The sequence below is a fragment of the Spermophilus citellus genome, assembly GCF_964194105.1.
Source record: "Spermophilus citellus genome assembly, chromosome: 11".
Taxonomy (NCBI): Eukaryota; Metazoa; Chordata; class Mammalia; order Rodentia; family Sciuridae; genus Spermophilus; species Spermophilus citellus.
In genome coordinates, this window is record NC_138192.1 from 62,048,122 (window position 1) to 62,062,971 (window position 14,850).

The following is a 14,850-nucleotide window of genomic DNA, read 5'->3' on the forward strand; positions in this document are numbered from 1 at the left end:
ATTTTTTAGTAGTATTTAATTAGAATGGAACTTACTGTAAAATTAAATGAAAAGTAGAATCATAAACATGTAGGATATATCTCAATTTACATACATGTATTAAAATAAAGAGTAGAAGGAAATGCATCAAAATATGAATTGTAGTTATCCCTGAGGTATGGGACTAAAGATGATTTCTACATTTTTTCAACATTCCTCCCTAATTTCCTACAATGAACACATACTAATCTTCTAATCAGGAGTGGACATTGTTTTGTTATAGTAATTTGTTGCTCTGTGAAAGTATTTAGTTCTCAGGCAGTGGTTGAAAATACCATGGGAACACCTTTGGTCAGTGTTCTGCAAAATCCTTTAATAATACTGACAGTATCGTCTAGATGAACACCCACAGGCCCTGTTTCATACCACACCATAGTGACTGCAACTGTTTTGTAGTCCCCAAACTGGATTTTGTGGTCTGAAAATAGGCTAGCATGTCGAAAAGCAGGGATGTCCCCCACAACTCAAACATACGATCATTGCAAAGGACTTTCATGCTATGCTAAAACTTAACTACTGTTCTCTGGGACATAAATGGACATAAATCAAAACCTAACTTAGCCTGATGATCTTCCCATAACTTTTCCTCTCATCTTTTAATTGTCTTGAGCAAGGGTTAGAATAGACTTCGTGACTTTCGCTGAATTGAGAATATGATCAAGAAAATGCTGACTGCCCACTGTGTGCATGGCATGACACTGAATAAGGTGTACTTCTAATTTGACTCAGCAAAATGAGGTTGGTTAACACATTAATGAGCCTATGCAGAGACTGCAGATGCAAGCAAAATTGTCCATAAGCAAGTTTAATGCTATAGTAAACTGAGAAAAGGAACCCAAGTAGCTCATAAGTGTTCCCTCGTAGGTGATAAATGACCTTTCAAGTTGAACCAAATGCTTTCACCTTTAAAAGGGCAGGTGAGCAATTTTGCATTTACAATGAGCTTTATCTATGTACAGAAAATGTCCCCAAGTTGCAATTCCCTTTGTAGTTGAAGAACTCACTATTCCATGCTAATGAATTAAATATAACCTAAGGTATCCTAATTTGATTTTGTATATATCTACTTCATGCCATTTTACAGAATAAAAATGAAACACACACAAAAAAAGCATTTTGATATGTAGATATACTCCTTACTTACAAAGAAGTTATATAACAAAAGTAAATCAATTATTTAAAATGTTAAATATATTTTACATATTATTTATATATTATTATAAATGTACATTGCAAACAAGTAGTATTGGGAATATTCAAATTAAAAGCAACCATCTAATGACCCATATATTCCCAGTAAGTTCTCCCACTTTAAAATATTTTTGTTATTATTTTTAGGACATTAAAAATACACTATGGTGGGGCTAGAGTTGTGGCTCAGCCGTAGAGCACTTGCCTCGCACGAGTTAGGCACTGGGCTGGATCCTCAGCCCCACATAAAAATAAATAAATAAACAAAACAAAGGTATTGTGTCCATCCACAACTAAAAAAAAATCAAAAATACACTATGGTTCTTGATTAACCATTTGAAACTTCCTTATTTTATACAACATTTTATACACACACCCTTCAATTTGGGGCAGAGAATCTGATTTATTGAGATGTAATTTACACTTGGAACATTCATCCCTTTTAGTGTGAGCTTTTGTGAGGTTGACAATTGCAGTTCAATCATCCTTCCCTCTCAGATTTCCTCACACTCCTTCTTAGACAACTCCTCTCCCCACCAGCTCCTGGCAAGCTATGTTTTTGTTCCTATACTTTTGCCTTCTGCAGAGTGTCAAATGAATGTAGCCTTTTGAGTCTGGCTTCTTTCATTTGTCTGAAGTCATCTGAGATTCATTCATGTCTTTGCCTACCTCTGTAGTTTTTTGAATGAATGTACAAGAGTGTGCTTATTCATTCACTAGTTAAAAGACATTGGTTCTCCCCCCCCCCCCGTTTTTATGGATTAGAAATAAACTTAATTAACATTAATATAGAGGTCATTATTTGAAACAGATTTCATTTCTCTTTGCCAAATATCTACAAGTGGGATTACTATGTGGTGTAGAAAGTGTATGATTAAATTTATATAAAATTGCCAGAGTTTTCCAAGTGGTTGTACCATTTGGCATTTGTATCGGCCATGTATGAAAATTCCATCTATTCACATCATCTGAAAACTTCTTCTTGGGTTGTTTCTTTCTTTATTATTGAGTGCCGATAATTCTTTGAATATTTTGAATACAAATGCTTTATCAGATAAGGGTTTTGCAAATATTATGTTTCAGCCTGTGGCTTGTCTTTTATTCTCTTAACAGCCTCATTCAAGGAACAAAAAAACATTTTTAGTTAATTTTTTATTTATATATGACAGAAGGATGCATTACAATTCTTATTACACATATAGAACACAAAAATTTTAATTGTAATGATGTCTAATTTATCAGTATTTTTCTTTTTTGTTTGGAACTTTTCATCTAAGAAACAAAATCTAACCTAAAATCAAAAGATTATCTTCTGTGTTTTCTTTTAGAATTATTTTTCATAGTTTGGGATTTTATCTCTGAGTTAATATCTTCAAGGATATAAGGTATGTTTGGAGAGTTTTGTTTGTTTACTGATGTCCAATTATTCCACCATCATTTATTGAAAAGAAATGTCCTTTTTCTATTAAATTGCCTTTTTACCTTTGTTTAAAATCAACAGATATACATGCATAGGTCTATTTCTGGTTTCTTTATTCTATTGCTCTCCTTATCCAATGTCACAATACAGGTTAATAATTCTTGAAATAGGTACTGTGAGCATTCTAACTTTGCTATTCTTTTTTTCTTTTTCATAATGTATTTGTTTATTCTAGTTCCTTTGCATTTTGAAATAATATTTTTTAATCAGCGTAGTGGATTTACAAAAACTTGTGCTAGGATTTTGATAGAAGCTTTTACTGGTTTTCCTTATGTCTATAGCACATCAGGGATAATTAATGTAATGACAACATGGAGCCTTTGGTTCTGTGAATAGAGTAAATGATCCCGCTAATTCAGATTTTAAGTTCTTTCAATTGTGTACTGTACTTGAGTGTTGTCATCTAGTTTGCATATTTATTGGTAATGTCATTTAGTTTTTATTCTTTAGTATGTTTAAACAATGAATTGTAAAAATTGGATTTTTGAATATTGAACCAGCCTTGCACTGTCATAGTTAATTCCATTTGATCATATCCTATTCTCTTGTTATTAAATTGTGGCTCAATCTGAAAATATTGGTCTGTAGTTTTCTTTTATCATGATATCTTTTCCTAATTTTGGATTTAGGGTAATGCTGATCTTAAAATGTGAGGAAAAAACAAACAAAAAAAGGTGTTCTCTTTCCTTTCCTATCCTGGAAGAATTATGTAGGATGGACATTGCCTTCCCAAACTTTTTGATAGATTTCAACAGGAAAGTCCTCTGAGACTGGAGTCTTTCTTAGATGTTAGAAGCATTGAGCCATGAAATGAATGTCTTTAATGTATGTTTAGGGCCATTCATAATTTATAATTTCTGGAGTGGTCTTAAGTAATTTGTGTCTTTCAAGGAATTAGTCTGTTCTAACTAAATTTTTGAATTGGATATAATGTTTTCAATGTTCCTTTGTTTTTACTTTTTCTGTCTATATAGTATGTAGCAATGTTCCCTCTTTCACTTTCATTTTTAGATTTCCCCTTTGTATATGATCTTTATTCACAGCATACTCAGCATATCTTCAGAAACATTATAATATTCTTCATGTAATATAAGGAACTAAATTTATATATCTTCAATATTTCCTTCCCATCTCTTGTACTAATACTGTCACACATTTTACCTATGGATAAGTTACAAATTCACAAAGACTTGCTGCTTTTTATTTTTGCTTAGAGAGTCAATGAATTTTTGGGGTGATTAAAATGAAGTAAAAAAATGTATTTTATATTTATCTTCATGTTAGCCATTTCCAGAGAGGGTTATTTCTGTAGGTTATTTCTCTTCTGCATCCAAGATTCTGTGTGTTATTGTATTTATTTTATCTTTAAGTTTTTTAAAAAAATCTTATAGCACAGATCTATGAATAAAAAATTATGTTTTTATTTATCTGTTGTTTTTATTTTTCCTTTATTTTAAAAGAAAACTTCATGTTGTATGAAATATTGTGTTGGATAGATTTTTAATTGCTGTATTTTAGAGATATCATTTCATTGTTGTCTGTTTTGCATTGTTTCTGATTAGAGTACATATAAATATTAAAATTATTCCTCCACATATAATACCTCTATTTTATTCAGGATGCCCTCAAGATTTTCTCTTAATTGTTAATTCTCCTCAACTTGAATATCACATATCTTATGGTGTAAAGTTTAGGAGGTTAGGTGTTTATTCTGATTGGTTCTTTAAGCTTCTGTGATTACATTTCTTTACACTTGAAAAATTATTACCCAACATTTCTCCAAATATTCCCTCCATTCTATTCTCTTTCTTTATTATATGGGATTCCATTCACACACATATTTTGCTACTTCATGCTCTCCCCCATGTCTTGGATGTTCTGTTTTACTTCTTTTGACTTTCCCTCTTTATCTCCTGATAACTCTCTCCTTAGTAAAATAAGTTTAAAATAGTATAATTTTATGATTATAAGGCAGTTTCCATTGGCTCATCTTCAAATTCATGACTCTTTCTTTGGCTGTGTTGAGTCTACTAATGAGTACATCAAATGTATTCCTTTTCTCCTATTTTCATATCTCGCTTTTCCATTTTATACTTTCTCACATTTCTATCTTTCTGCTGAGATGTCACATAGCTTCATGCATATTTTCCCACTGTAGACTTTAATTGTGATCATTTTAAATTTCTATATTATTTTTGTAATATCTGCATAATATTACATCAGGTTTACTGACTGGTGTCTTAAAAATAGGGGTTCTTTCCTTGGTTATTTGTGTGTCTCATAATTTTTGGTTGATATAAATACATTCTTTATAGACTGAATTATACTATCATAAGGTCTTCACACTTAAATTGGGATATGTCAAAGTAAAGAGGGATGTGTGACGTAGGAAGATTGAAGTGTTAGGTGTAAAAGGAAAAGTATAAAATAGTACAGTATTGGCTCAAAATGGACAATACATTAGGCTAAGAGTAACCCTTAAAAATAGGTAAAAGGTAGAATTGAGAAATAAACAAAGAAAAGAAAATGGAACACTAATAAAGACTAGCCAAAAATAAAATAAAATAGAATAAAATATAAAGTTAAAAAACAAACAGAGGAACAATAAAGAAGAGAGACAAATAACAAGATGGTAGGCTAAAAACCATACCAATTATTACACTAAATGTGAATGAGCTAATTAAAAACACACTTTTTCATATTATAAAAGCACAATGATCAGGAAACAATTATATATGACCATTTGTGAAGGATGTAGTTCCAATATAACAACATAGATAGGTTATAATTAAAAGTGTGGGGAAATTATTTATACAAATACTAAACATAAGCGAGTTAGCATGGTTGTATTAACATTAAAGTAGACTTTAAGATAAAGAATTTTACTAAGACAAAGAACTGCAACTTATAATAATTATATAGTCATTGTCTGAAAAAGACATGACAATTGTAAATGTTTTGCATTTCTTGTATTTTAAAACTGTTTTATTCCAGTAATCAAATAGCTTTAAAATACTAGAAATAAAAAAATAACAATTATAAAAACAGACAAACCAAAAGGCATTGTTGGAGATTAAAAAAACATACTTAGTAAAAATATACACAATCTGAAGAGCATTATCAACAAATTTGACCTAAATTGGTATTTACAAAACAGTACACTTAAACAGCCAAAGCTAATCTATGGAAAAACTAAAAACAGTTCATGCCTTTGGGAGTATGGCATTGAGGAACAACTAGGGAGGGATTGAGGAAACTCATTGTGGTGACATTAATCTTTAATATCTTGAAAAATATTATGTGAATGCATTTCTTAAAACTCCATAAATAAACATACAGAACTTGTGAATGTCATATATAAATATTTGATTGAATGAAAAAAATGTTAGCAAATATTGAACTCTGCAGAAAAATATGTATGTTGAAGTACATAGAAGGAAGTATATTGATATCTGTAATTTATTTAAAAATGCATCAATAATAATGTGTATTAATGTCTACAGAGGAGGAAAAATGAAGATGCATGTAATAAGGCAAATATAATAAAATTACACTGGTATAATCTAGTTGGTAGTTAGGTGGTAATTGTAAGGTTCTTTCAATTTTGATGTCTATTTGAAAAGTTTTATGATAAATCCGAGGGGACATTAAAAGTGAAATAAAAACTTTCAAAAACAAAAATAAATTTGAATTCTTTACCATCAGAACTGAAGTACAATAATCAAAGAAAAAATGAACTGGATGTAAACTGGAATCTGTACTAAGTTAACAAGAGCACTGGAAATGACAAATAGGTGGGTAAACAAAAACGACTTCATACATGTTTTAAAATTTGTTTAAATATTATCAAGTATTTAAAGTCAAAATAATAATAATGTATTTTGATGTTTATAAAATATTTTAAAAGTACAATGGATGAGATTCATTGTACAAAGGATAAGAAAGAGGATCTATAGGTATGATGGTAAGGATTTTAAATAAACTATGACAATTTACAATAAACCTGCTTCCTGATAATTCCAAAAAAAAATTATACCAGTTTAAATATGGATATTATAAATTTTGGAGCAATCACTAAAAATAAAAGAGATATAGTTTATAACCGAATCAAAAAAATATGTAAGACTAATAACTAGTCAATTAAACCAAATGAAGATAAGAGTAGAAAGTGAAAAGAGATAAAAATAACAAGATGACATATTTAATATTGATAAATACATTAAATGTATGTGTTTTAAACACGGCAGTGAAAAGGCAAGAAAGTAAGACTCGATGAGAAAGCAGAACTCAGCCATATGCTCTCTACTAAAAAACAATTTATGTCTTTATAAAAAAGTTAGGAATAAGAGGAAGGAAAGTCTATAAAATGCAGACATTCAGAAATCTAGAATAACTTAAAAATTTTAAAAGTAGATATGAAAATACTCACCATAAGAAAGCTCTGATGACTATATTGACAGAGTAGACTTCAAGGCAAAGAGCATTATCACCAGTGACCAAGAGAGACATGCCATAATAATACTCACTGCCAGGGATAAAGCAGATTTCCTAATGACAAATATTCATCAAGGCAACATAACAAACCTACGTAACTATGTACCCAATAGAAAAAAATCTCAAATACATAAAACAAAAATTGGAAAAGGTAAATAGACAAGTGCTGAAGTAAGTTGAAGATGTCAACAATAATCCTTCAATAATTGGCAAAAACCAGGTAACAGAAAAACAGTAAAGATATAGTAGTGTGAATAAAATTGTCAAACAACTTGACTTATAAAACATTGCATTCATCAAAAGCAGAATACCCATTATTTTCAAGTATATTCAGTAGTTCAGACACAAACTGAGCTACAAAGGAAGTATGAATGAATTCAAAGAACATATATCACACAGGTTATCTTATTTCACCATCATTGAATTTAAACAAGAATATAATCATAAAATGCTGGAAATTGCTAAAATAGTTGAAAGTTAAACCACAGACACCTAAATATTACACAGACACCAGAAAGTTAAAAAGAGAATAAGAAAATATTCTCAATGAAAATGAAAACAGAACAGATCACAATGTAGGGAGGAACACACACAGTTGCCTAGAGGGAAAATTTAGAGCTTGAAATGCTTATAATTAGAAAAGAATAAATATCTTAAATGAAAGGTTTCAGAAAAGCTCAGCAAACTGTTGTCCATAAGCTGGCCCATTTATGAATAGTTTTACTGAAATCCAGCAATACCTATGTGCAGATATATTGTCTATGATTGCTTCTGCGCTGCAAAAGCTGAATTAAGTAGTTGCCACATTAACTACATGGTCCTCAAGTTTGAAATATATCCTAACAAACCCTTTTGGAAAACAACCAATACTAATCTAAGATACCACCAAAAGAAGCTAAAATAAAAATGAATAAATTTAACCCAAAGTAAGTAGAGAAACAAAATAAAATAAAATCAGACAATAAGAAAATAGTATTTATTTGAATCAATAAAATTGATAAACTTCCAGTTAGACTGATAAGGTCAAAAGAGAAAATTCAAATTCCCAGTGTGAAAAACATAACAAGGGACATCACTAAAAATCCTATAAATATTAAAAAGGTTATAATGAGATAATATGAAAAACTCTAGGGTAATGGCAATATCCAAAGCAGAGCTGGGCAAAAGCAATTGTATAGGAGAATCTTCATCATGATTTAGTCAAACTCTCAATCCGTTTAAAGGGATTGTTTTTAACGTAGTCAATTTTCTTCACTCTGCAAAAAACAATACCTCTTAATATAGCTAGAGAAACTGGAGAAAAGGAAAACTTTTAAAAAGAGAGTTTCATACACTTACATATTTATTATCCTATAAGGAATCCTCTACTAATTATATAATTATTCTTTCTTCAGTCTTTCAAGCTCAGTGCATTGTCTATTTCCTAGAAATACTGGATTGTAAGTGGAATTCAAGTGAGAATACCATCTCACCATGACTATAAGAGCAGGCAAATGTTCACAAAGTAGAATTTTTACTCTTGGAGAGTGATAATGGGAATGGTAGAAAAGAAAAAAAAAATACACTTCTAGGGGAGCAGGCCAGGAAAATGTCATCAGATAAAATTGTGAGATGTGATGAGTTAATACTCTTTAATATATTCTGGCTCTGTTTTAAAACAATCTGTTTTTTAAAAACTGTGTTAATCTGGATTACCACTCTCTTAGTTGACATCTCTTGGATAAGCATGCATTTATGAAACTAAACATTTGCATTAAAATTATTGTCCAAGTCTGGATGAAGTGGATTTTTTTTCTAATTCTAGTTTTATTACAGAGTCTTTATTTCAATCAATCTTGAAGTTGCACAAAGAAATTATAATGCACTTAATCAACATACAGAAATGTGGCATTTATCACTGTCCTTATACCTTACCATGAGGTAAAGATGACAAAACAGATTGGGGAAGGACTGTGTTTCACTTTCGAAATTTGAGCATCCTAATGATTTTCTTGATGTGAAAAGTTTAATGAAAAAGTAGATTGATCTAATTTGGGATGTTTAAGTCATTGCAAATTTAAATTGTTCAAAAAAATAATAAGCAAGCTCTTGAGTCATACTGAATGATTCACCCATGAATTCTTGAGGGGTTTAATTTAAAACAGCTCCAAAGAAACATGCCTACTCTCTAAGAGACAGAAGAGAACAACAGAAAAAGGAAGTTACTCTAGAAGAGAAAAAGTGAAGTATCAGGACAAGAGCAGAGCCTTGTTAGCCTGGATGGCCAATCAGAGCTAGTGAATTCAAGATGTGCAAGGGAAATAGCAAGGTGTCTGGCCTCTGTAGAAATAAAGTCTTCCTTCTCTGTTTCATACTCCTACTCACCTCCTCCTCTCTCTTCTTTATTCTGGATCCCTGAGTGAGAGGAGTAGTGATTTGTATTGTTCAGATTTCAGGGGACCAAGTGGCCCACATGCTTTTGGGATCTAATGTTCAAACCACAAGAATGGCACGGGGTGCAGGGTCATGGGGTCTCCTACCTCTTTTCCACAGCAAGTGTGGGAAAGGTAAGACTTGTTTCCTTATAGAAGAAACCCAACCATCCTTCTCCACTCTCTCTGCCTTTTCTCACCTAGTAGCCACCTTTGATATTATTGCCTAAAATCCTGCCACAGTTTCTATGAGAACAGGACTAATGGAAAGTGTTGGAAGTAGAGATTCCCTGCTCCACAGCCTCTCTGGCTTCATCTTGCCAGGCACTGGATAGCCTTTCAGGATGGAATCACAGTGTCAGGATCCAGAATTCTGGCTTTTCACATACCCTGCTTAGTTGCCCTTAAGCTATTCCATTGTTAAGTATTAAGAAAAGGAAATGTATTGGAATTCTATCATGCAGCTGGGAGCCAAAGGACTAAGTAACAAGAGAATATAACTTTTCCTTACTTCATTCTATTTTTTCTAGATATCTCCTTCTGAGTGGGGGAGGCACCTAAGTCAAGACACTATTAGATATTACTAGGTCCCTCTAATAAAAGTGTCATTTCTATATAAGTTAAGAACATACTACAGTTTCTGAAAATATTTTTCTTTTCCTTCTTTCCTTCTTGTACTGGGGATTAAATCCAGGGGCTCTCTACCACTGATCTGTGTCTACAACCCCCTGACACTTTTTTTTTTTTTTTTTTTTTGGTAAGTCAAGGGCTAAATTCCTGAGGCTGACCTCGAATTTGTGAACTTCTTACTTTAGCCTCTCTAGTCGCTGGGATTGTAAGCATGCACCATAGCACCTTGCCCAATTTCTTAAATAGTATAAGGATAAACCTTGAAAATTTGACCATTGACTAGAAATTTTAACATCTAGAAGTCCAAAGCAATGAAAAATCCAGAAGAAACTTCAGAGATGCAAGTGATAAAGTATGATACATTGTACAATCTATGCGCTTCTATTTTTGCTTTTTTTCAATTACTATTAATTCTTTCATTTTATTATTCATTAAAATGAACTCTTTATATACATGTGAACATATCTGCAAGAGATACTTAAGGATACATACCAACAGGTGTCTACCTGTAGGACACTCTTCACTACAGATCTCAAAATGAAGACCATACTAATCAGTTGGTAGCTGAAATGCTGGTCAAGAATTTGCAAGAACACAGCCTCTGACTGATATTCATGCATCCTGGACTCTTTGCCAAAGGACTGCAATACTCTTAAAAACATACTCCAAAACCACAAATGGTCTCAGATTAACAGGTCCTGCCTTTAGGGCTCAACAGTCTAACTCCTACTCTGTCCAGTTTCCTCTTCTCTTAACCTCTGAGTTACAATAAGAAATGTAAATACTGGCAAGGAAAAAAAAAAACGTTCAGTATCTACTACCTGGAAGCATTTCCTCTAAAAGAGAAACATAAAAGTTTATTCAAAAAGAAAACCACTCTAAAAAATGCATCTGTAAACAATAGTTTTCAAAAGATGGTAAATTTGGGGAGAACTGACAGTTTTCATGTAACCATCACTTCCAGGAGTCGAGAAAGTTATTTCTTTCAGATATACTTTCATGCTAAGATACTCATGTCAGGTTGGGAAAGTGTAGGTACTCCCTCCAGTTCATACAGAAGTTGTGGCACATCGTGTTCAAAGAATTGAGAGTGACCCATCCTGAGACACACATGGGGACGGTAGCAGAGTTAGAACAGAAGCTCTAAGAGACAAGACAAAGAAAATAGGTCTGCACTTCTCTTTTTTATAAATGATCCAGGAATATGTGTACAAGGAACATCTCATCTTACCACAATAACTCTTCTATGTTGGGTTTCCAGATAAAAGTACCGAGTATCCAGTTAAATTGGAATTAAATAACAATTAATTTTTAATATAGATATGTCACATGAAACAGCAGTGAATTTTCAATATAGGTATGTCACATGTCACATTTTTTACACACTTATACTTAAAAAATTCAATGTTTATCTAAAATGCATTTTAACTGGGTGTTCTATGCTTTATTTACTAAATCTGAGAGTCTATTCAATGTGTCTTCAAAAATTTCCTGTAAATGCCCTTGGCTCACAACTTTTTACCTTCAACCCACACATACCCCCTGAATTCCAGACTCACAAAATTAATTGCTCACTGAACACCTCTGTTTAAGTGTCTACTGGGCATTTTAAACTCAACAGATTCCCAACTGAGCTGCTATCTGCCACCATGCCCTTCCTCCCCCCAGACCAGCTTTTCCTGCAGTCTGCCCCACCCCAGTTAAGTTTCCATTCATCCATTACTTGGATCAAAAATTCAATATCATCCTTACCTCCATTTTCTCTTCCATTTCAAACCCTGTATGAGTTTTGCAATTCAGATGAACTCTATATTTCATATGCTTTAAGTTTAAGGCTAGATAGATAATGGGTTTAGGCAGTACAGTCAATGGAGAAATAAATTCCCAAGGGTATTTGCACAGTTTTTTTCTGGGCCTGAGATGTCTTGTCCTTGGAATCAGGGAGTTCTTGCCATATTTGTGCCCATGGACCAAGAAATGACTGTGCTTAAAAAAGGGCAAAGGTGGCAACATTTTTTCATTTATAAATTCAGCCCTAGTGTTTCACTTTCACTTCCAAAAGCACCACTGAAAACTTTTCATGAGAACTATTGTTACAATTTTAGAGTAAGAGCATATAGCTTTCTGGACTCTCAATACATCTTTGTCAACCAGATGACAAAGGAGTTTTATGAAAGCAGAAGAGAATGTACACAGTATATACTGGCCTCATATCCAAATCAACACTTCAAGGTACAGATCTCCTGAACATTTATTGCCAGTTCTTTGTTTAATATGAAAAAAAAGGTTAATCTGAGGCTATGTCAGGTCTGTCTTATCAAACATCAAGAAATATAAAGTTTATATAATCAGAACAAACTAATTTTCAAAAATCAATTCCAGACCAGTAAGTAGTTTTTCGAAGTTTCCACCAGCTGTTACCCTCTGAGATTCTCAATGAAGAACAATGGTGTATTCTCTACTTTAATGCATGTTATCTGCAAACATGACAGTAATGCCAGAGAAGAGCAACTAAAGCATAAAGAGGTTTATAGTATTTTCAGATATTTATGGGCTGGTGTTCAGCAGAGCCAAATTGAAAGCCAGCACTTTGTGTCATGAAGCTTTGCTACCTAATCAGCATGTCAAGAGTAACACCTCATACAACATTCTGATAAGGGTGAGTTCATATTCATAAACATCTAGCAAGTAATTTATAAAAGTGGCCAGGTCAAAAATAAGGTAGGTACCCATGTGAGAAAACGAATTGAAAAGATGAAGAGTAAAAACTACCTTGAATTCCTTTACCCAATAACCAAAGATTTGTATTAAAATTTAGAATAAATGACAGAGGTAGCAATACATATCGTTTATATGGAACACAAAAGGGTTAGGAATTTCTTAAAGAAATTTAATAATTGCATTTGACAAAAAAGTTCATTGTAAATTTCAATTTTATAATTACCTCTCTAGTATATTGACACATTAGCTCCATATCATGCATTTTTATTACATATTTTGTAATTTTTATTACATATTTATTTCATATTTTGAGGGAACAATCAAATTTGAATGAATGACCTAATTTTAAAAATTTTTTGTTCATTTCAAAGTCAAAAGTTTCCATAACTTTCCATGCCTTGTCAAGAACATAATGGGGCATGTTTTATTCTGTTGGTATGCCCAGGTCTCTAAAACTTTTAAAAGATTCTGTCATATGGTGAAATATTCCTTTCAAGCCTAGAATTTTTAAAAAATTGATTGTTTTTTTAGCATGTCTGAAATCTAGTTATTAGTTCCCACAAATAAAAGTTGTATAGTCAGCCTGTAGAAGAAGATTCATAGATGCCCAGTCAAAGCTGTCATATCTGAAAGACTATCTTTAGGTGTGTGAATGTGTTGTGTGTGTGTGTGTGTGTGTGTGTGTGTGTTGTGGTGTGTTTATTGTGGTGGGGGGGATAAATTCTATGAAATTGTCAAGAACACTTTCAGTATCCCAATTTAGCAGTATTTTCACCCATTTCTTATAAAGACTTCCCATGGTTGGTTTTCTTCCCACTGATGAATTTACTAACTCCAAATGCACATGTGTCACTTTATCCCATCATCTTCCCCTCAGTCTCATGGTAACTCTGCTTTCCAAAAATAAAATCAAATGCTTTAACCCTCAGATTTTATCAATTAATAATTTCCAATTATCTATTTTTACTTGAATATTTCATGATTTACTTGTATTTAGTGATTCTCTCAGGTCATTTGAAACACTGAAATATATACATGACAGCAATCATACTATTCAAAATATTCTCCTGCACATGGCACCGAGAGGAAAACTACCCACCCTAAGTATAGCTATTAATGTCAAACAGATTGTCATCTGGGAAAACAAAAATGCATCAAAATCAGTTTCGGACAAAGTACAGCTCTATGGAAAAGCACCAGGTTTTTATGTGCAAATGTCTTCAATGTCTGATTGAAATGTTTAAAGAATGAGTTAGCAAGGAATCTGTTCCTGGTCTGTGTAATCCAGGACAATGTAATAAAAACAGTTTCAAAGCTAAAAGGTTTTTAGTTACAGCCGACTATGATTTTACCAAAGATGCATTTGCCCCAGTTTCTTGTAAATATTGTAAAGAAACGTTTGGATTCTAGCTTGGGTCGAGGGCTCTATTTAGCCTATCAAGGCACAGACCTGTTATAAACGCTGGGGCGCTTGCCAGAATTTTTTCCCCTGAAACTCTGAGTAAAGATCGTACCTCGAAAGCAATGTGCGTTGCAAACCACGCAGATTTAAGCTCCTACTCCTGCCTCCCTAGCTTGGCACCAACGGCTTCTGGGATATCCTTCGCCTCCTAAATTTCAAACCAAATTGCCAAACCCCACCACCATAATGCCACCATCCTTGCATAGCCCTCAGGGGCTCAGTATAGAGTCTCCCAGGGGCACTTGCAGCCTTCCACGTCCTTGCAGGGTAAATTCATAGTGCCACCAGCTTCCAGCTCAGCACCCACCTACAAACGCTCCTGTACTGATTCTGCTACAAACTGCCCCCAAATTAGTCACCCACCTCACCCCTACCCCACGTCCGGGACTTTTTTCCCTTCCTCCTAGTGGCTTTATATTCAA

General features: G+C 32.9%; 1 protein-coding gene across 1 annotated transcript in view; it reads right to left on the reverse strand.

Annotated features, from left to right (window-relative positions):
- ACVR1C (activin A receptor type 1C) overlaps positions 1-14,850 on the reverse strand; it is an 85,986-nt gene that overhangs the window by 70,663 nt on the left and 473 nt on the right. The gene's annotated exons all lie outside the window — the stretch shown is intronic.